Source organism: Molothrus ater, chromosome 4, assembly GCF_012460135.2.
Source record: "Molothrus ater isolate BHLD 08-10-18 breed brown headed cowbird chromosome 4, BPBGC_Mater_1.1, whole genome shotgun sequence".
NCBI classification, from domain to species: Eukaryota; Metazoa; Chordata; class Aves; order Passeriformes; family Icteridae; genus Molothrus; species Molothrus ater.
Genome location: NC_050481.2, coordinates 50,589,342 through 50,613,517, shown reverse-complemented (window position 1 = coordinate 50,613,517; position 24,176 = coordinate 50,589,342). Strand labels below are relative to the sequence as shown.

The 24,176-nt window shown below is 36.3% G+C and overlaps 1 long non-coding RNA gene across 1 annotated transcript in view; it reads right to left on the bottom strand.

Moving 5' to 3' along the window:
- The window catches only part of LOC118686715 (uncharacterized), a 97,540-nt gene that overhangs the window by 27,645 nt on the left and 45,719 nt on the right, over positions 1–24,176 (bottom strand). Inside the window, exons 2-5 of the long non-coding RNA XR_004980219.2 lie at positions 12,154–12,221; positions 10,636–10,733; positions 9,334–9,416; positions 4,861–4,975 (exon numbers count right to left, since the gene is read on the bottom strand). This is a non-coding gene — a long non-coding RNA (uncharacterized LOC118686715). The remainder of the gene's footprint in view (positions 1–4,860; positions 4,976–9,333; positions 9,417–10,635; positions 10,734–12,153; positions 12,222–24,176) is intronic.

Genomic DNA, 24,176 nt, shown 5'->3' with positions numbered 1-24,176 from the left:
AGACAAGACAATCACAAGCTAATTTTAAAGAACAGAATTCAGTATTCAAGTCAGACTGCCCTCAACAAATGCAAAAGTTTATCATTATCAAATAGAAAGTATTATATTCAGAAAGTACAATGTCAGTGAGAAACAGTGGTGTGGCACTGTAACTTTACAATATAAGGTCTCATTAATGCAATCTCTCTCAATCTGTGCATAATTACATCTTTCACTTGTTTGTGTGTTGTTGAGCTTTTAGACCCAGCTTTTGCTTTTTTTAGCTTTGATCTCAAAACATTATTTCTGTGCTTCAGTTTGATTTTTGTCATTTTTATTACCAGTCTATCCAAAGAGAGCATTCACATTTTTCTGACCAACAACTTAAAAGGGAACCCATTAGTGAGATGTTGAATTTGTACTTTTTGTTCTGGTGGAAAGGAGAGTTATAAAATATCACCCTTGTATTTTCGTTTTATCCTTTAGCAACAACAACACTTCTACTTTTGAAAGTTCAATAAGTAAAAATGGGGGAGGAAAGGTTTTCAAATTATAAGACATGGTTTTCTTGATACGGAATATTGAAAAAATCTCAGTTTTTCTGTCAAATAATCACTTAACACTTTAAATTCTTTCTCTGTCCTCCCCTTTTATTCTTCATCCACCTATCTTTTAATCACTTCAAAGATGAATTTAAAACTCCTGAAAGACTGTGAAATATATAACACCATCAGAAGCTTTTATACCACATGCCATTGTTGTTTTGTGATACCTCTAACATTTGTGGAAGTAATCACGAATCTCTTCCTACATCTAGACTTGAACGTCTCACCTTGACAGAGACCGCTCTAATCACCCAGGCTGTCAAAGGGGGCATATCAAAGTGTTTTAACAAACATGAAGAAAAAAAATAGAAGGTTAATGAGTTGTGATTATCAGTCCCTCTTCAAAGTTTTTGTATTTTAATTAATGGCTCAGTAGTAGATCAAATGCAAATGCCCCCTCCCCTCCCCCCCAATAAATTATGGAAATACCTTGCAAGGCCTGAACCCTACATTCTTTATCATCATGTGTACATTTTCAGCACGTTGTCTTACACTTTCTCTTGGCATGATGAATGTTTCAGCATTTGATAGAAAATGTCACTGTGTCAATGAAAGAGTTGGATCTGAGTCCCCATCAGAAAAAGAAATTTAGTCTTCTATACCTTTCTCACACTTGATAAGAAATAAGATAGCCATTCTCCTGTGGCTGTGCTTTGTGGGGCTACCACCTGCTGGGCCCTATGCAGAAAATGTTTTGGTTTTTATCTCAGGTCAGGTTAGCTGTGAAACAGATGTTTAACTCAGACAGAGTTGTTTATTGATGTGTCCAAAAAAAATCCACCTCAATTCTGCATTGAAACTCTTACCTGTGCACTGCCTAGCAACTAACTGGAAAGAGAAACCCTCAGGACCACAGTTTTGGATACAGACATTAAACTAACTATTGATGGAGAAGCCACTTGGAACCACTTAGCCACTATAGAAACTGGTTTTTAAAACCAGTTCTTATTGCCTATGTCTTGCAATATAAAATATGTATCTGACAGCTGTGAAAACTATGACTTTCATGTCTGCATTTTCTAATTTTTTCCTTAATTCAGCTTATGTGGAATAGCCAAAAACAAGCCTGAGTCACTGTATGGCATTGATACTCTTTAGCCAAAGGAAACTGTTTTGGCTCAGCTACTGAAAATGTTGCCTAGGAGTCATAGGCATTTTTTTTTAATTCATGATTAATAAAGACCACCTTGTGCACACACCAGAGTTAAATCTCCAGATGGGAAGGATGAAGGCTTTACTAATTAGGTAGGTCTGCTCTCGTATCAGTCCATCACTTGGCAGATGTACAATGATCTACTCTAAGCTATTCTGTGGTTTCTCAGCTCCTGCAGAATTTGTTTCTGACGTTGGTTATTTCCCAGACTCTCCTCATTATTTTACCTGGTGGATCCAGGAACATTTTCAGGCTCTGTCCTCTGAGACAATCACCACACAGATTAATTACATTGATCTGTCACCTCAGACCTGGACAACTTAAGATGATGATTCTGTCTTTAGTCCTAAATCAAAAAAGTATCTTGCAATTTATGTAACAAATATCAATTACATAAACCTCATTATTGCACACATCAGACTAAGTTAATCCTGTGATAATGTAATCAATCAGTTCACCTTCAGATCAAGAAACTTACTATCACTATTACTTGACTTTAGATAGATTAAAAAAATCCATCCTTATGTTGTTAAAAATGAAACAACAATTTCTCTTTTTAGTTCAACAGAAATATTTTGTGTTGTTTGGCAGCAGTCCTGTTAAATAAAGCCTGCATTTAGTTCTCATATATCTGTAATTTTCAATATCTGTAACTAATATTTATTGAATCAACAAATGAGATTTTAATCCTACTACTTTAGTCTTTGGATTATTAAAGGAGGAAAAATTGTGCAGTGTTTATACTGTTCTGTCTTTATACTTTTTTAAAAGTTTAAAATTCATATCTTAAAAAGAACTAAAACAATAAAAGTGCTATTTTTTGTTTTCCTCTTTGTATTTTTCCATTAAAAAATAAAAATATTTTAGAACTTCTAGCACTTCATAAACAGTTAAACTAACCTTACCAGATACTATTCCATAGAGTATATATCTCTTGTTAGCAAATTAAATTTTTAACTTAGAAAACAGTAATGCCTGGAAGCACCAAGACTTGTGTTGCAGTTAGAACAAAACTGGATACAGCAGTAGCCCTTATAGCTATGCCAGCATTTGCCAGAAATGTACCACACAATAGTACCTGACATACTGGAGCTCGCCCTGTGTAAATTAAACAGAGTGAGATGCTGAGTGCCACTCTTATAAGACCTTGGAAAACATTTGCTTTCATTGCTGTAAGCGTACTCATAAATACAAACACACTCTGGCTCTGAATTTTCTGCTAAAATATTCTCAAAAATTGGATTCTAAAGAATACCATCTTGGTTGCACAAATCCCTATTCACTTGAAATAGATTTGTTTACAACCATTATGTCTTCTTCTATGTTTCATAAAGGCAGAAATGGATGTTGACTAGGAAGAATTTCAGTAGCTAAGTTCAGTCCTCAACAAACAACTGATTTCTACAAAATGAACCTGTTTGAGTATCCTACAGAGCTGTATGTATTTTTATTTCAATGTTCTTTCATTACTTTTTGTTTCAGATGGGTTTTTTGGTATTGTCTTCTCTTCAGCTACAATGAGGTTCATAGATATACTATGGGGTAAAGCACCTCTGGTGACAGATGGCTGATTAAAATCATGGACAGAGATTAAGCAAGAAAAAAGTTGCAGGGCTGAAAGAGGCAATTAAAATGGCAGCTTGCTCAAGAAAGCAGAAGAGAGGTCATTTTTGCCCTTAAGAAATGCATTAAACCATGCTACAGTGGTCAGGATTACCAACTGCTCAATGGTTAGTGACAGAAAATCCTCCCTTTATGTCAGTATTTTTCAACAAAATCAGTTCTCAAATTTGATTCCAGTTATGTGCTGTTCTTTTTTCCAAACTTAGAGGAGTAGCTCAGCCAGCTCTTCCAGAAAGGCCACACAAGTCTTAGAGTCTTTGTTGCAGTTCAAGTGATCCATTTTAGTTCAGGAAGCACCATTATTTCCACTTGTAAGGTGGTGTTTCTTCCATTTCATGGATCTTTTAAACTTAAATATTTCACCCTTTTATTTGTTTGTTGCTCTGTTTCTGGGCTCAGGTGCAGCCAATTGACATGACTTTTTTCAAATGTGTTTCCAGTTAGAGTACAGAAATTGCTCTCTAGAGTGCTTTGCCGTCAATCTTTATCCAAAATATTGATTGGATAAAAGACTGCCGAAAGATGCGTGTGAACACAGAGTAATTCAAATATGGTCAAATAAAACTTCTTCTTTACCACAAAAAACAAGGAATAGGGAGTGAAAGAAGGCTGTGAAAAAGGTGTCAAATTCAGCTCCTAAGCAGAAAGCAGAATTTATTTTTCAAAAATATCTAAGATTTAAACAGGCATGACACCTTCCCTACAGCTCATCAATTTAAAGTACCATTCCCTAACAATGCTCAGTGCTACACTACTGTAGCATAGCAATACACACTTAAGTGCAAAATGCTTTCAGTCACCCTTTTACCACCAAAAAAAGATCAAGACAGAGTACAAATAAGACAGACCTACTTATACTCTTACCGTTTGTTGCTGTGGGTTTATGTAAAGCCCTCTCTTGTGAGGAATTAAAAGATAAAAATTAGGGCACCCCTTAAAACAGATTAAGGACAATAGAAGCTGATTATCTAAATGAAAACATGCAAAGCTAGATGAATTCTCACATCTAATACAGGTGTGGATCAAACTAACAGGTTTTTGGGAAAGAAACAGCACCAGCTCAAGTTACATCATTTATTTATAAAATCTGTTGCCATTCTTGCAACACATCATTATTAACATGCTATCATTTGAAATTTAGTACGGGAAAAAAGCAGCCCTGTACTTCAGAAGTGAAATCATACAGCCTGTGTAGAACACCACCTAACTGTTATAATTAACAGCACAATTAATAGCAATCTGTGCACAATGTAGGCTAGCTGTCAAGATACACACAGCACCAGGGTTTGAATTGATCCTGGTATCAGCAGAAAGACTGGTTCACCAGAAATATGAAAATTTTAAGTCAGATTTTTTTAACCTGAGTTATTATAGAGCATCCATAAAAAATCAGGTTCAAGATCACTTGCCTGATATTTCCCTGCCCAGAACTGGTGCTGATAAAACACATCACCCTAAAGCAGCATATGTGGGAGCGCAAATGGAAAGCTGCAGACCCACCTCCTTTTTGGACATGGAGAACAGTGCTGAGGGTGTGCCCACTGAATCAGCAGGGAAAACAACACAGTTTGAAACACTTCTCAGTGTTCAGCCTTCCTTTATTGCCTCTTGCTCCCTGGAATAAACCAGATGAACATCAAGCAGGTGCCCATGCATCAGGTTTGTGTCTTTCAAGTCTCTACATTTTTACTGTGTTTTAGAGCACTCCAAATAAAATCCAATGGATTTTAGAAAACTTTAAGTATTACTGCCTTTGAAGCAATAAGCAATATTCAATCGCCATGGAAACACAGCTGCTGGGAGTTTATCTAAAATGTCCACAAAGGTAACTGCAAGGAAGGAACACACTGTTTCATTGTAGCACAGGTCTTGTAAAGGTCCATTTAAATAGGTAAACTCATGTAAAAAATTCCATTACAACTTTCAGATTTATTTGCACAGTTAGCCCTCCTCAAGGTGCTACAGAAAAACTAAATTATCCAAGGATGCTCCCTTCAAGTAAACAGCCAGATGTTTGCTTGATGACCAAAAAGTAGCCTGGCCACACAAGAAATAGACATTTTGGAGCATGGTTTACTTATGCATATCCTAGTACACAAATTTATATTAAAAACAATATTTTAAGTAGAACTGCACAGAAATTACTTAGCTATGACCCATGACTGATGAAGGGAACAAATGACAGTGGAAGGCAGAGAGAAGCGTTTTGTACAAAAATTATAAAAGTTAGGAAAACAAAGAGAATGATACAAAGTTACAGAGGGTGGTGAAGGAAATTAGTCAAAAATCTAACAACCATTTGGTGGATTTTGATCTAAATTCAAAATTCCTTTTTGGAAACTTTAATGTTATAAGAAATAACATACTAGTAAAAATAAGACATAAATTCAGATTCTATTTGTTGTCTTTCTCTTCAGAGGCAGGATACAGCACAGACATTATGTTGTAAAGATTTCTTGCAGAAAACTGCTAAATTTAAATTATCCAGTGTAATGGATTCCTTATTTGTCCCAAGCTAAATGCTGGTATATCTATTAATTTTTCAGCATCTTTATGGCACATAGATTGCTCTCTGTCAATGACTCCTTCATTTGCAGTTGCTGAGCTGCATCAAGCATTCATATTTCATGCTCAACTTTTTTCCACCATCATTTTTTTATGTGGTTAAATGTAATACATAATTTGTTTAAATGGTAAAGATTTTTTTTCTTCAATAAAAGTCTTTCTGAAGAGGACTCAAGCAATTAAGAATTTTTAAGAATTCTACTTTAGTTTTTTTTCTCTGTGCAAATTTTTGAAAAGTTATGAATGTACAATGTGGACTTTTTTGAGTTTAAATCAACATTTTAAAATTAACAAAATTAATTTTTTCCCTACTTTTTTGTATTTCTGGCTACTTAAATTATTATTCATTTTTCACCTTCTAATCATATGATATTTATAAATTCTGCAAATTGCTGAGCAACTTCTGCGAGATAAATTATGTTTCATTCCTTTTTTACTTATGGAGTATGTGATAACCATTAAGCCACTCAATGTTTCATTCAATTAAGTTAGAGTAAATAGACATCAACTTTTTTAAGCAATGTCTAATCTTCTGACCTCCATTACAGTTATTGCTTTGGCAAACACACTAAAGGCTGCATTCATAACGTGTATTCTCTATCTTGCAATTAATTTTTAGTAGTGTCCCAAGTGCATGAATTAGCAAACCTAGAGCTCCAAAGTGTGATTGATTAAGCTTCATGATAGATGGTTTTAACGCATTTTGCTTTAATACTTGGGTTTAAATTATGGCAAAGCCATCAAGGTGATTAGTTTAAGTGTGGCAGCTTCTAATAAATGTACTTAGCATAATTGATTGTCTATGTGACTCAGCTAATTCATGAATTGATTATGAAATGCTAAAACAGCAATGCAATGTTTTTAAAAGGAATTACTTTTGCTCTTTCCTTTCTACAGATTTTACTTTATGTAAGTGAATTATTGGTCCCTTCTTGGCTGGCACGCGTAATGCAGATCAGCTTAGCAAATAGAAGGCAGAGTCTGATTCTGCCACTTTGCCCTTCCTGGGATCATACTCACCTCCCAGGCAATCTCTACCAGTAGCTGTGAGTACTGGTAGAGTACAGACAACATGCCTCAGGTTACTCACTGGACAACAAAAGAATGACATTGTACTTTGTTTAGAAACACAAGGTGAGAAAAAACTTGCAGAGCCTTTCCTGCACTTCCCTTCAAAAAACAACTAATAGAGGAGACTATAAAATCCCTGAAGCAGAAGACTTGATTTATAGACTGTGAAGCAGATAACACATTTTTATCAGTTTATCAATAATAAATAAAATTTGTGACCTCACTCAGGGTCAAGTTACTGTAACTCGTGCACTGTGCTGTTCCTGAGGATTTCACCCTGTGGAAGGAGGAGTTAATGACCAAGGGCAGCCCGTGGGAACGACTCACACTGAAGAAGTTGGGCAGGACCCCACACTGGGGCAAGGGAAGGACTTTTCTGCATGAATGGGAAGGAGCAGCAAAAAAACCATATGATGAACTGACCATAACCCCCATTCCCCATCTCCCCAGGTTAATGATGGAGAGGAGGCAGAGAACTGGCAATAAAATTAAGCCCAGGAAAAAGGGAAATAGAGGGAGCAAGGTGTTCTAGGAGTTCTTTTACTTCTCATAATCCTGCTCTGATTTTGATTGGTGATAAATTCAACTGATTTCCCTAAGTTGTCTGTTTTGCCCATTGGTGGGCAAAACATTATTTTATTTATTCCTCCCTGCCCTTATCTCAACCCATGACCCTTTCGTTGTATTTTCTGTCTGCTGCCCAGATGAGGAGGGGAGTGATAAAGGCTTTGGTGCATACCAGTCACTCAGTCATGGTCAAACCACAATAACACCTAAGAACAGCAATGTATGTGAGTTCTGAGATGGATGGAAAGGAGAGAGATCCCCTTGGATGCATGCAAAGAAGGTTTGGGGAGTAAAGAAAATAACAGAAGTGAGAAAACCGTGAGGTGATGTTGTGTGCATTCTAAGAGCAAAGAAATGAAATTGTTTATTTAGCAGTCAGTGGAGATTCAAGGTTTAACGTGGTGCTTTGTACAGTCATTAGCATTTTTCCAACAGAATTAGCAAGGCACTAAAGAAAGAACAGGGAATTGCCATAGCAAAAGTGGTACTACAAGCCTCATGAGTAAGGTAGAAATCAGTTTTTCATGGGGGGGAAAAAGGGGACACAAATATGTTCATTATTCTGTACTGTGAGGATGTGAGGATAGTAAAGCACTGGAACAGGTTGGATGGGGCTTGAGTAACCTGGTCTAATGGAAAGTATCACTGCACACAACAGGGGGGCTGTAACTAGATAATCTTTAAGGTCCCTCCAAATCCAATTCTTCAGTTCTGTAAATACATTATCTTTATACTACATATATTATCAAATTATTATTATTGTTATTTTTATTATTGATATTGCTCCATTTAGCTATAATATTATAATTATAATGTAATAGAATAGATTATATTTGCTTCTAAATATTTAAAATATTTGATTCTATAACTCTGAATAACCATTTGTTTCTTTCAATTAATTTTAAAACACTTTTTAACAATTTTGATTTTGATAAACAGTTTTTCTGATGTTTTCTTATTTCAGACTTAGACTCGTTTTCACTCACAATGCTCCTGTTTCTTTTCCATCCTCAAGGTCTGTATGACAGCCTTGGACTTCAGTGAAGAATTTTTCATTTACTTCTGTAAGGAATTAGGGAATAGAAAGATTTATAATGGAATGAATATGATTTTCCTTCTTCCTACCATCATGAGTCCCCTGAGAAAGAGCACTGTATCATAAAAATATAAAAGTGCACCTAATATTTCCTAACTATTTTCAGTACTTGACAGAAAAAGATAAAATTGTCTGTAGGGAAATACATAAAAATAGTGTGAAGCTTCAGACTCATAAATGTATTTACTTGGTAAGCCTCTGCTTGTTATTTTATTACTTGGAGTAGAAAGTGTTCCTGTTTTATAGCTCTATTGAAGTTTCAGAAATTTAAACAAATTGTATTTTTTCCCTCCTATGACTATATAATTCATCAAGCCAGGGTCTTGCTCAGTTTATTACATTATTTTCCCATGCATGAAAATCCATTTGCTGCCCTGGTTCTTATTGAAAACGGTAATTTCCTGGGTGGATGCACATCTGTTATCATTTCAGAGTCCAGTGTGATGAGCCTGAGTGCAAAACCTCTTCTCAATGACACTAGAGCAATGGTAATACTCTGTTTGTTTATAGTTTAGTCAAACAAACCCAAGAAAATAAAAATAAAATAAATAAAACTTTTTCAACACTGGAAGATATTGAGCATCATTTCTGCTCTTTTCACATTGCTAGGTTTCTTTTCTAAGTCATGGAATCATAAGACTACAAATGAATCAATTAGTCAGTTATATACACACCTCACAGCAGGAGAATACACCAACAGAATAATGGAGGCTCAATCAATCATAATTTTGCTGTTGACATCATGGGCAGAAATTCCCTAGAAGCAGGGAGAAAACAAAAAAAAATACGAAACTTTTTTTCATATTAAAAATTTGTGGCTGTGCATGAGTGTTAAGTGTGCATTAGGAATAAAATAGAAAAAAACTTTTCAAAAAATTGTACCTTTAATGAAACCTTTTTTTTTAAGCAACTTTGAGAGCAGAAATCATAGAATCACAGAATATCCTGTGTTGGAAGGGACCCAACAAGGATCATCGAGTCCAACTCCTGGCCCTTCAGGACACCCCCAGGACTCAGACCATGTGCCTGAAAGTGCTGTATAACACTCCTTGAACTCTGTCAGGCTCGGTGCCATGACCACTTCTGTAAGGAACCTGATCCAGTGCTCAGCCACCCTCATGGTGAAAAACCTTTTCCTAATATCCAACCTAAACCTCCCTGACACAACTCCAGGCCGTTCCCTCAGGTCCAGTCTCTGGTCACTACACAGAAGAGATCAGTGTCTGCCTCCTCCTCCTCCCCTCATGAGGAGGCTGTAGACTGCAGTGAGGTCTCCCTCAGTGTCCTCCTCTCCAGGCTGAACAGACCAAGTGACCCCAGCCACGCCTCACATGGCTTCCCCCCCATATCTTTCATCATCCTTCTGTGCTTTGGACATTCTCCAATAGCTTGATATCCTTCTTAAATTGTGGTGCCCAAAAATGAACACATATATCTATTAAAAAATGTTTATTATTTCTGAAGTCAGGAAAGCTTCCAGATGAAGGAAAAGTAATGCATTTTCATGTATAGCACTGCATGAAGTGGTAATCCAATTTATATTATGCTCACACAGACTTTATTATTTAGTGAGAAGTAACACATTCAAAAGCAGAGTGACCTTCAGTAACATTTGGGGATGTTTTTTAAGGAGAACGCTGACACTAAAAAGGATTTTCATTTTGTTGTATTTCCTTCCATTCTTTCAGAAAGTCAGAATAACAGGAAAGACACTTCATGAGCTTTGTACACTTTCTGTACAAAGTCACATTTTGGACAGAATTTGGTGCTCACAAGTATGTAACAAGTCATGGTGATGAATGAAAATGTCTAGAAAACAGAAGGTTAACTATCTCAGTGCACAATCTTGCAGCCCTGCAGTTGCTTTCAGCTACCCAACAATTAGTCTTAATAAGACAGCAAGCATTCCAAGGGGAAATAAAGACAAGAATAATTGACAGCATGCACCTGCTTCTCTGTGGAAGAGGAACTCCTACCTGTATCAAGGAGAAAGATTGCGAGCTGGACTACTGTGTCCCCAGAGTGCAAATGAGCAACTTACATTTTGTCTTTGATATTGGGTAGTAGAAATTCCCTGTGTGAATAAAGAATACATTTTTAATTACTGAAAACATTTTTTGCACTAGTCCAAAAACATTAGCTTGCTAAAAAGTACAGTTTCAACAATAGTTTAAAACTAGTACATATTCTAGTCCTGATCTTAAAAAAGTCAGGTTTTTTTCAGATGGCAAACTTGTCCTGTATGATAACAGTGGTTTTCCTCCTGCAGCAGAAGTATAGGGAATTCATAAAGAACTTGCTTATTTTATGCTATATAAAGAAATTATGAATGACCTTTCCTAAATTTGCAAGCCAACTGCACCATAGGAAATCACAAAACATCAAGATGTTACAGGGAATGTAGTGCTAACATGATGCAGAGTGCTCTGTGCATCTGGTTTGATCAAGGCTAGTATCTGAAAAGTTACTTCCAACACATATTTTCTATGCTATTTTTGAGATGCACCTATATTCTCAGACCATCTTACTCATAAAAAAAACCCTACCAAGAGAATCAACATACCTCTTACATATTTTGACATGGATTTCAGTTATACTAGAAAATTAAATTCTTCAAAACAGTGTTTCCAAGATAGAATATTATCTACTATTCAACACATGGAAACACAAAACTTTGATCTTTATATGTTCTCTGGTTGAAATGTAAACCTTATAAGTAGCCAGATCAAAAATGGCTCTTTTATTGGTGTGCGTTCTCTCAATACACTTGCAATTGCTTCCAATTTCACTGCATGTACTTCTGAAAATCCATAACACTTTCTACCAAAACAGATTTATTCTGGCCATTTTTATGATAATATTTTTATTGGTCTTATTGTAGCTAGAAAAGCATAAAATTTAGCGCAGCAGCTTTTCTCCTGTGTTTCAACACATTGTCACTTCTATCAAGTAAAGTACAGATGACAATAGTGTCAGTAGACTTTACTGAAAGATTAATGGACCCATCTGTCAGTATATTTTTTCCTAGTCACATGCTAGCTTGAGTCCTGCTATCTACAAAGCATCTCAATACACTGAAGTTTATATCCACTGTAGATCAAAGGGAAAGGAAAGAATCCTAAGAAAAAGAGTCCTGCCATCAAGCAACCAATACTTGTAAAAAAAATAAAAGTTTTTAAAAGTAACTAATTTCCTGTATTACTTACTAAATCCAGAGGAAAATAGTAGAAAAAAGTCTAAGTTAAAACATAGTGTTAAGACTATTTCCTTCTGGGATGTGTGACTTGCAGAAATAGACTTTTGGAAAGAGAGAGCAGAAACTATAAAAGCTGATGCCCTCCTTTAGATTGAGAGAGCTGAGGTCCTACAGCTTCTCAGAGCCTCACACCCCACCCCATGGACAGACAGCTGAGACCTGCTCTGTTCCATTCTTCGGGGGCCAGAGGCAGCAGGAGGACCAAGAACATTTGAGCAATCAGCTTCTTCAAACAAACCTGAGGCAGCAAACAGTGAAGTATTTTCTCTGGTTCCTTGTGACTGTTCAGTGATTACCCTGCCGATCCTAAAAGTCAGTGAGAAAGTCAGTGAGAAAGTCAGTGAGAACTGGGACCCTAATTTCCACTTTTTCTCACCAAAAGCTCACTGTCTTGAACCACACTGTGCCATTTTTATACCAAAATTAAAAAAAAAATAGGTCCTTTGCTACACATATTTAAATTCCACAGAATTTTAAGAAAAAAATAGACCAAAATAGTGAGAAAATCATATTGAATGATTATCAAAGTGCTGTTTCAGAAAGTCAAAATAACAGGAGTTTTCTGAAGTCTAATTCTATCTTTCCGAAGTCTGATCCCATTTATTTTCTAGTGGAAATATTATTAAATTTCCATATTTCAACATAATACTATGATATATTAGATATTGAGTTTAAGCTGAGCGAGCATGAATATTGCAATTATGTCAAAGCAAGTTTCATAAGTCAAGGAAATATTTTACTATTTCAATGCACAATCACAATGATAATAATAAACCTGAAGTTCAAAGAACTTGAATGTGTGAACACTCTAGTCTAATCCTGTATGATATTCATGTTTCAAATAAGTACACTATGCAATTAATGAGGTATACATTTTAATGTGCAAGCTCTGATCAGACAAAATTATTTTTAAAATCATTTTATTAAGGAGGAGGGGAAAATAGTTTAAATTTTCCCTTATAATACACATGCTACACTTTGACTGTCACATCTTTAATCTCCAGTATCTCCTCAGGCCAAGTAATTTACGATTAAGAAGGCCCAGCAGAGCTCTTGCTGAATCAGCAGGTACATTGGCCAGCTCCTGACATGATGCTCACAGCTCCTCCCAACCAAAGAATCACATGCAAGCTGCCTCCTGAGAGAGGTCAAGGGCTGACTGAATCACCTGCTGTGCCTCAAAAAGCCTCAAGGAAATACTATACAACACAGCTGAGACAAGGGGAAATATATCTACCTTCCCAGTGTTCATTTTAGGCTATTCATTTATCAACTCTACCTCCAAATGCTTTCATTTGCTGCCAGTGGGGAGTGGTGGGGTTCCCAGAGATGTACTGGACTTGTCAGTCCAGCTGCAGCTCCAACATGCTGCCTCAAGGAGCTTCTCCCTCTTCACTGACAGTGGGGGGAAATGGCACAACCCAACCTCCTCCTAAGCTTGGGTGCCTACAACAGACATTCCTCAAAACCATAACAATGAAAAGTTAAACTACTTTGGTCTCTTCTATCTGTAGATCTATTTCAATCTTACTGTTGGTGAACTCTCTCCCTTCCTTCCAAAGTTCTACTGGCAACTTCTTTATTGTCCAAACAGTATTTTATCTGATAAATTTTTGATACCTGTGCAGCCATTTTTCAACTTACACTTTTATGAACTGAAAAAACTCAAGGCTCAAGAAAGCTTGAGTTTTTTCATCATCATGCTTATTATACAAGTTTAAACATCAAAGGGATATCATCACAAATTCTTAATTTTTATCATGTATTCTTGGGTGTGGTTTTCTCTCTCACTCAACTGTTTAGCATCAAAAATACAGTGGTTTTGCAAGTTGAGAATCTATTTCCACTGCACTTCAGATAATGTAAGGTACAGAATGGAGTCCTAGCAAACTAATTGCAGTTTAGACAATGAACAGTTTTCAGTGAAGTACTGTGTCATTAAAGAAATTTAATTGCTTGGAATACACTGATTTTATGCATTACTACCCAGATTCTCATATTCTGCTGGAATAGTTCAGGCAGGCAAAAAAGTTCATAATTTAAAAGATTTTTCATTGTTATTTTGTACCACTTAATGTAATTTTGGGACTATGTGTGCTCATTTATGCCTGTATAACATAATGCCTTTGGATGTTTATTAACACTGTCTTTGACAGTAATTCCCAGGATGATTATTTTGATACTGCTGGCACTTATCATTTGTCATGGAACTAGTGCAGTAGTTCACCTCCAAGAGGAGTCCCCCCCTACATTTCACAGACATCAAACATCTTTTCAATATCTCACATTAAAATCTCATCAAGAATACTGTAAAACCAGTTTAGAGTCTTCCAGTCAATATGTTATGAAACCCCAGAACACCAAGTTTGTTCATTATGTAATATATTACTATGGAAGAAGTGAGAATTGTTGAGAACAAATTGGATTACATGTTGTTTCTCTGCTCTGTGGGGATTCTCTCGGGGTTCATAACTAGATAGCTACAGAAAGCAGCAATCCCAGAGATCATACTGGAGAACATAATTTTCCTAATTATTCCTTAACTAGCCTGCACAGGCTGATCTTGAGGTGAGGGCAGTAGACTCCCACAGGCTGATATTTAAGTAGTAATTTTACTTGCTTTCAATTTTACTTTTGTCCTGCTGGCACTAATAAGTAAAGTTTATTATTCATAAAGTGCATTTATATTTTGTACTAGCACACAACAAGGCCCTTTTAGACTGTACTGACATGGACTGGAATTCACATATATTCCCTTTAAGTTGACATTTCCAGGAAGCAGCAAGTAATAACTCAAAAAAAAAATTGAAAAAGCTTAAGGGAGTATTTCAAACATGCTTATCTATTGTTCTGGGAAAAATTTTGGTCCAGCCATGAAAGAGCCTAAGTGTTCACTTATCAAACCAACAGCAACACCAACTTTCCTAGTGGGGTGCAAAAAAACCCATAATAGCTTTTCAAACTAATAAAATACATAAGTATAAGCTTTCAAGCTTACAGTTCAGCAAATGAATCAACACTTGGAAGAAATGGTAAAAAGAAAACAAGATCAAAATAATTTTTATTACTGAATTAATTTTTTTATGAGGCAATTTTATCACCTAGGAAGTGTTTTGAATATCAAAATCTATTAAGCAAGGACCTTGTTAGTCTACAGGTGGTTCCTGTGAAATGGAAAAGTTATTTAAGACTTATAAATTAAATATGGGACTGCTTTTGTTTGCTCTGATGATGCTGTTCTCTTCAGTGATTTTGAATGAGGCTGAAACATAGACCATTCTTTTGATGCAACAGCAACATCTAATTTCAAAACCGTCCATTATACCAAACCAAGGGCAGAATAATTCACTTGTATGCTAAACATATGTCAAGAAACATGCCACAAACAGCTTTTAGACAAGTAACAATGGAAAACACTTTTATTTCCCTGCAGTTCATCTGCCTCCTCTTTTTGCCCATGAACTTAAAGTTTTGAAACCATAAGCTAATGAAAATTAGCTTAGAAATTCATTTTTTGGGCACTTTTGGTAAAAGACTAAGAAAACTTTCATTTGTATGTAGTTCAGTGTAATTATAAAATAGTTTTACTTACCCTGGTATTACCATGAAGGTAATTTTCTCAAGTTTGGATCCTATATGGCAGCATTTTAATAGTTAATTATTAATAATTTAACAGAAAGTCCCACTAAAGATGGAGCCCTGTGATAGACGGTCTCAATTCAATACACACTAAACAAGCTCTCTTTCTCAGCTCTGAGTGCCACATCCAGCAGGGGATTTACTGTGCCATGCTGCAGGCACATGGTTTGCTCCATGGGAAGTCATCCCTCCTCCCGAGTATTGCGGTACCTGCCATCTGTAATCCAGCACTAATTCACAGGGCTAAGGCAGAGGTACTTCCAGAGGCCCTCAGCTCCAGCAAACACAGTGGCCAGCACAGGGCCAATGCAGCCTGGCTGGCACAGTCCTTGCATCCTGGATTAAATCCTCTCTTTTTCAAAGCTGCTCTGATAGGTTCAACTCCGTAAAAGTTACCTCTGTTTTAAATAAAACAGTTATAAAGCACTTTGTCAAAAGCACATAGGAACAGAAAGTATGAGTTCAGAGGACAGCTGAAGAGATGACTCATCTGGATGTTTATAAAACATGGAGACAAGTGTTTAAAGCAGAGCCTATGAGACAGGCAAAGGCAGAAGCTGCTCTGGCACCATGTCAAAATGCAACCCAGGCTACACACACCTGGTTTTGGTGTGGTGGGCTGTACTGAGTATTCTATTGCATCACAAGAATTAAATGCATTGCAGAAGGATTGCCTAGAGTACAGCAGCTTCAGAATTACAGTAACCACACAAAACTAGTCTGAACAAACAAATTCAAAACTGCCACCAAAAAAAATGTCCAGAAAACACCATCACCCCATTCTTTTTATCCTTTTCTGTTGTGTTTTGGTCTTCATGTCCTTCTCCATTAACAGACCTTGTCTGGAAGATCAGAATATACATAAATCAAGATGTTCTACTGCTGAGAGTAATCTCTAGGTGCATGAAGCCTGTTAGATTTTCTTCATGTGCCCAATATGAGGTAAAATGAATCACAATCTGCACAGGACTCACTCTTGTCTCTAATACAAGGAGACACAAGACCTTCAGGGCAGGAGTGTTTTCTAATTTGTTTTGCCATTTCCAGCCCCCCAAACCAGATAGCACTTGGTTTGAGAACCCAACAAGCTGAGCACCTCCCTGTGCCCTCCCCCAGACAGGGGACACCAGCAAAGAACAACACACAGAATGCCATGAATCTCCTTAACCTGTGAGTAACCAAACAAAGCACCTGCTCCCTCCACAGAGCCTTTTACCAGGGAATCTCACTCAATATTTAGGATACTCATAAGCACTCTCTGCATTTTCTTTTCCTGAAAGACCCTGGAATAATATTAATGTGCTCATTATGAATTACTACTACTTTAAAGTGAACTTAATTTGAGGCAATATTCTCTCTTTCATCAGGACTACTTTTCTCATGAGAAGTGTGCTTGAATAGGCTTGTTAGTATTAAAGTTATCACATGCTTCAGGTGGAAACAGTACCCAAAGTCATAATTTTGCGATTACCTAGCCAGGATTTGGAGTAGATGAGGATATAAAAAAAGTGCTCCTTGGTTAATTCATAAACAAAGTTGGATAACTGAAGAGAAGTTGACATTAAACAAAGCAACCTTCAGGGAACATCCTGGGCTCTTGCCGCTCTACTGGGAAACATTCTGCAGGACTCTAAAAACCTCTTGTTTATCAAGGTAAATATGTCAAGGAGGAGTTATTCAACATAGCCTGAAAACAATACAGCTTTTAAAAATGATACACTTGAGGTATTGTGAGGGCACTTCCCCAGAGAAAACCATTCAAAATGTCATACAAAAAACAAATAAAAGTAATCAAGTTGTAAAATGATAGAAAAACAAACAGCAATAAGAAGACAAGGACAAATACACAGCTGTCTTTGAGGAAGAAAAAAAAAAGGTCAGTCTAGAGGGCCTACACTGGCACTTTTCTACCTGCATTCCTATGTACCCTTCTGTCTTAACAATTCCACCACTACTTCTACCACCATTTTTCAGATTTAACCTTTTCTTCTCCCCTGCCCCATACATGATGGGTCTGTTTTTTTCCTTGCACCTTACACCTATACCACAGCTGGTGTCATCGAAGTGAGGAGGAAGAGGAGGAGCAACCTGAGAAGAGAAATAGTCTAGAAAGCCAGGGAAGGGTCTGCAAGGCCTTGATAAGCAATGCTGGTGGGGGTGGGAGAGCTGAGGCAAGCAGCAACCCCAGCCCCACCGAGTCCTCCCTGGGAGGAGCACTGAGACTTCCTACCCATGTGTCTGATAGGTACCACAGGCTCTCAGACACTCTCTGACTCAGCCTGTAAAGGAAGACACAGGCAATTATTCCCAGCAACATCTTTTATACTCTAAGCTATGTCCTACTTTACCTAACAGATAAAGGTACATGCTTTATCTGGAGGTTGCAAATTCCTAGAAGTTCAACACCAACAGCCTCTTCTTACCTTACCAGGAAAGTACAACATAGAAGATTTTTTTTTTCTTAATTACAAGATACCATTCCAAGTGTTATGTCAACAACTGTTTAATGTTGACAACACAGCTATCAAGATTGTATAGACACAATGTGCAAGCACATGCAAATATTCTTACATCTGCTTCTACATGCAGCAAGTCTAGAAAATCAGCACTAGCACTTGATTCGGTGGAGAGAATAAAAAAGGTGCTTCCACTTCAATGTTAGTTTGTCCAGTTTTTTATACAATGCAACCTGAAACAAATACAGGTCATGCAAGAACCTTAAACTGAAGCTAACAGGCTTTTACCCAAACTTAGGTTAATGGTGAAACCAGAAGATATAGCTTTCCCAAAGCAGATTTTTGGCTAGTCCGAGATGAGTGTTTTTAAATACCTTCTTCTTAATATTCTCATATTCTTAATTTTGGATAGTCCTATTAGGCCAGCTCTGATGTTTGAGATAAGTGATGGAGGGTAATAAGACATAATGTATATAAAGAACACATTGATCTGTTGGGAGTTGCTTTCTTCAGACAAATGCTGATAATATTTTTGAAGGCAATCTCTCAGTAATGAAAATTTTAAACTTCAACATTAAGAGAGAGTATGCAATGCACATCCCAAGATTTAACGCTATGATAGGATTATTGTCCAGGAAAATCTTTACAAAAACTTTACTGCATTAGGAAACACTTTATACAGAGCTTGAGGACTAATTTATTGGAACCAAAATAATGCAGAATGCCCCACAACATTCTCAGAGAATTTACAGGAATCAGGCAGCTTGGAGTAGAATCAGAATCAAATTTCAAAGCTACCCAAAGGTCACAAGTCTGTGCAGCAGTTCATTATACATTTTTGCAAAGCTAAGACTGGATTTGGCTAGAAAGTAGTGTGGAAGCCTTTTTAATACAAGGCTCCTCCAACTCATCCTCAAAAATAAAAGGATCATTAGGATTGCAAAGACAAATCTGATTTTTAAGTTGCAGAACAAATCTTACTTCTACATGAGCTGTAGTGTATGTATGTAGGTATGAGACAGATTTCTTTCACCATCACTTCTGTAGTTCAGATTTAGACTTATAAGAATGGTCTTCAGGGGTATTTTTTTTTTCCCTTTTTAATTCTTGTCTTCTTCCTTTCAGACATCACATTTTAGAAACAGTCTCCTCATCTCAAATTTCATCAGGTCCAAACGTGACCTTTTCTACCTTAACAATTCTTGTCTTTATATTTTATAAAATATTTAAAAATTTCACCACACTTTCCTGTCTCTCAGGATCTCCCATAAGAACAAACAAGTAAAAACTTGCTTGTAAACATAATAAAAAAGGAATTAATTTGGTTTTCCACCATTATCAAAATAATGACAAAAAATATGTCAGGCTGAACTGAAGCTCCTTAAGTCCTTATGTGATATATTCTGGAATTTTGAGAGGATTTCACTGGCAAACTAGTTACCAATTAGTCTAATTTAGCAAGCCAAAAAGATCAGGTCATATAGAAATTTTGTTGTTCTTCTGATGAAAAATAATGCAAAATCTCACACTCCTAATTTAAAAAGTATCTAGCTGTCATTTCTCAGTCACTTTAGCTGTAACTGAGAAGCAACTATTCCTTCTTCATCAGGATTTATGGGATTATCTGGCATCCCACCCACAAGTATAGATTAGTAATAGCTATTGAAAACAAAATCCTTATTAAAGAGATTTCCAAGAATTTCAGCTAGCAGTAGAATGATATGGACATATATGATTGCTAATATCCTTTAGAAAGTAAGACATGAGCCTTTGCTTCACTAGTCACTAACGGTTTTTTCAATTTTTTTTCTGTTATTTTTCTTCCACTTACTAGCTCATAAATGAAATTACCAGTTTATGATAATACAGGTTCTTAATAAGTTACTCTCTCCTCTACCTTTTCTGTTCTCTAGGATTTCTTTTAAAAACAAAGCTTATTTCCTCTCTAAGCTAATTTCTTTTTTAAACTGCTTGGTTTTCCTTTCCAATTATTGAATTGGGGCTTTGGGGGCATCTAATTAAATGTTCTTAAACTGCTCCCAATTAATATCATTCTATTTCAGTTTAAATTGTCTTCCACCTGAATGGGATTATAATTGCTTTCTAATTGCTAAGTTAGTCTTTTCAAAACACCAAGTAGATATCCAGTAGTGATGTGAACTATGGTGTATATTTAACTCAAGTTAAATCATTGTCTTCATAACTTAGATTTTGCATTTTTCATAGATTACATAGAAGAAATCAATTTGGTATTTTGCCTCAGTGATTTGCTGCAGAAATCAGCTTGTACACTGCATTGTACTACAGCTTTTAAAATCCTGATCAATATAAACTAATGTAAATAAACACAGGGAGTGTTATTTTTGTTTCATTTAAATACTTGTGAAACTGTGGGTTGGATACCAATATCATCTTGCTAAGAAAAAAGGAGAAATACAGTAGCTGCCAGTTTGCTTTCCAGCTACTTTAGAAGAAGAAAAGGAATTTAATAACAATATTATGACACAGGAAAAGCATAATTTTAAGGCCATTCAGCCCTTGTTATAATATTTTCATTTCAGAATAGACACTTTTTCTCCAGATCCTGACTTTATTAACACACTTGTGAGTGACTTTAAAATTGAAAGACACACAAAATCACATTGCACGTTTTTATCTGTGTGCAAATGAACACTGTAACTGGAATTCTTACTGCCTGGAATGACTTAGTCACTTTTTTTTTTTTCCTTCAGAAGTGGGGAGTATTTGAAGCCCTCTTTAGAATGAAGAGCAAAAATCGTCCTGTACTTTTCAGAGTTTTCATATCTAATCACTTTCTTATTACCATGACCAAATTCTTATAGAGAGATATGAAAAGTTAACACAGGAGGTTTCTTCAACCCTCCTCCAGTTACAAAGTCTGAAGTTCACATTTCTTAATGCACTCTTACAAAAAATTCTTCATACTGAAATCATTCATAATTTGAATTATATTAGAAACAGACATCCTTCAAAGAAATAGAAGATTAGTTCAGATAAGTACACAAAATCTGAAAGCTCAAGTACATATCTTAGTGCTAAAAAATCCTCAAATATGATGGCTGACACTAAAAAAATAGGTGCTACAGCAATACTGAAAAGCTCCAGAAGGATGAGGCATCACTCTCATAAGTGAGCAGATTGTGACAAAACTCTAATAGATGGGAAATCTCAAAAAAAAAAAAAAAAAAATAAAAGGGGAATTTAAAGAAAAAAGCTGAAATGCAAGTTAACAACCCAAACTGAGCTCAGTATGGCAATGGTTAACTTCCTTTCAATGCTGCACGTAACTCAGGGATTTAATTCTGCTATGTACCACTGACTCATTTTGTATCATTATTTTAGCTGCCCAGTAGTAATAAATTCGGTCAACAGCTGAGCTTCCACCCCGTGGCAGTTTTCAAGGAGCATTGGGACCAAGTGTGATCATGAAGGAGAGTATCTGTTTATGTATATTGAGGAACAGACACATTCAAGATATGGCCCTACTGGAGAAGGTGCAGCATAGGGTCACTAAAATGATGAAAGAACTGGAGCATTTCTCCTGTGAGGAATGGCTCAGAAGCTGTGACTGTTTAGCATGGAGCAAAGAAGGTTTGGTGGAGTCCTATCAATGTATAGAAAGACCTGAAGGGAGAGTACAAAAAGAACTTGTTATAATGATGCCCAGTGACAGGACCAGAAGCAATGGACACAAAATTAAACGCAGAACACCAGAAAACACTTTTTCACTGTGAGGGCAGCTAAGCACTGGAACAGGCTGCTCAGTAGATTTTGGAGTTCTTCATCCTTGAAGATATTCAAAAACCATATATAGCAGGGCATCTTGCCCCAGAAAAGCTTACCTGTTGCTTTTAGCTGGTGAAATAACTCAGGGCATCTCGACCCCCCTGCTGCTTGCTAACTGATGAAATCACGCAATCAGGACAGCTTGTCCTGTAGGGAGTTAATTTGGCACCATGACAGTAACACTTCCAGCTGGCAATAAAACACCTTGCTGTGGAAGTGAAGTTTGGAAAGATAAAATGAATTTCTGACTGACAGACACAAACTACACCAAACTTTCAAAAGGCAGAAATTTTCTGCATGTTTCCAGGAAAAGTGTTGGAATTTCTCCCCAAAGCTGGGACACCTACTTTGTGGTTATTTCTCTGGAGGCTGAGTAACAGGACTTTGTGTTCACTATTTCATTTTGGCAGTAAATTACACTGACTCTTAATCTGCACTATTTCTTTGCTAGCTTCAGTAGAAATACCATGAGATTGTGTACTTCCATGTCATCTACTAGCAGTTCTGTTTGATTTATACTGTAAAATAAGTAACTCTGTTTGAGGCCTTTTTTCTACTATCTCCTGTCTATTCAATAAGTAACTCATTTTATAATTGACCCGATCTGCCATCCTTAGAACTTGCAGGCCAGAACAAGTTTAGGCCACCTAAATTTAAGCTGCTGCCAAAAATCTGAGGCTAAGGCAGGGCTTGCCTGAAGCTGCCACTCAATCCATAACACATCTGAACTTGGTCCTGGAGTACCAGCTCTGGGTGACCCTGCCTGAGCAGGGGAGGGTTGGACAAAATGATCTCCAGAGGTCCCTTCCAACCCCCAACAATTCTATGCTTCTTTTAATATCTTATTCCAGAACATTCTGGGAGAAAGAAAGTCCAGTAAGAAGGAAGATTAGGAACCTAAGTGGTGGAACACGAGTAAATGTCACATCCAAATCATGGCTTCTGCTGGTTCAATATTTCATCTGTTTGAAAAATGGAGAACATTTCTATGACTGTGTGATTGCTTCAAGTTTTCTAATATACTTCCTTCACACTCCTTTCATGTGCACTTCATCATTTAAAAACATTAACCTATAATTCAAGAGAAAATTGAACTTCTTCATTACATAAGATATTAGCAGTTCCTAGTTTGATATAGCAATGCTCTCAAGTGTAGATAATATGTTTACACAAAGGGCTAAAAAGACCTTTTATTCTTTAAAGAAAACAACAAACCCCAACCAAACAAAGAATCCTCTCAAAACTAAGTTTCTTAGTCCAGACTTTTAATCTGAAGAGGTAGTTTTCTTTCTCCAATAAGACCTGCATTTCTAGCACAGGCATGTGCCTGTGTGCTTTGCAGAAATACAGTTTCTGCATTATTAATAACACAAAAGCTTCATTACCTGTCATATAGAATTTCAGTTTTCAACATTTTTCTGATAGCAGTGCTAATTTCCTGAAGTAACAAGATATTCTTGATGCTCTCAGCATTTCAAAATGCATCTCTCAGCACTGAACCTAGCTGTAGAACTGATATTAAAGGTCTACATCATGTACTGTTGAACAAGACCACATAAATCTAACCTGGCATTTCACAAGTTCTTTAACCTTCTCTCTGACAAGACAAACACAAAAAGAATGTTACAACTAAAAAGGTGAAGGCAGCAATGCACTTCCAGAGTTTAGCAGAAAGTTAGGTGCTATTCACTCCTGAGGAAGGTATTATCCCAAGACTGATCTAATGAGGAACGTTTCTTTAGTCGCATTCATTTCACATAATACAGTGGCTGATTTTCTTCCCTACTCAAGACATTCTCCTTCTGTTAGGGCACAAAACCTGTTTAAATTGAACTATGTTTTCAGGTTTTAACTTTTTTGATCATGAATTTCATGATTTTATTCATTATTTTATTATTTTATTATTAGATTATTAGATTATATTATTTTATTATTTTATCATATTATATTATTATCATTCTTAATTTCTGAGTTATGACCTTCTAACAATGTTTCAGATAAACTACTGAATGAGAAAACAAGAGACAAGAAGAGCAATGCTTACATATTTCACTTGAAATAGATGTAAATATCTGAATGTATAAATATCAGGATTTTCCAGCAACTAACTGGCACTTCCAGTAACTTTGGCACCCATCAACAAATTCTTTTTACTATAGAAGTACTTCAGATTAGTTTTGAAAGAATGATTTCTCTTACACTTTTGTTTCAGTCTTTATTTTTCCAAAAACTGTACACTGCTGTGTGTGCCTACCTACTGCACTGATGTGTGTGCTACCTCCTTAGGAAAGACCTTCAGCCTTCCTAGTTATGTGGAATTCACTACAATATTATTCAAGATTCTCTAACTTTTATTTAG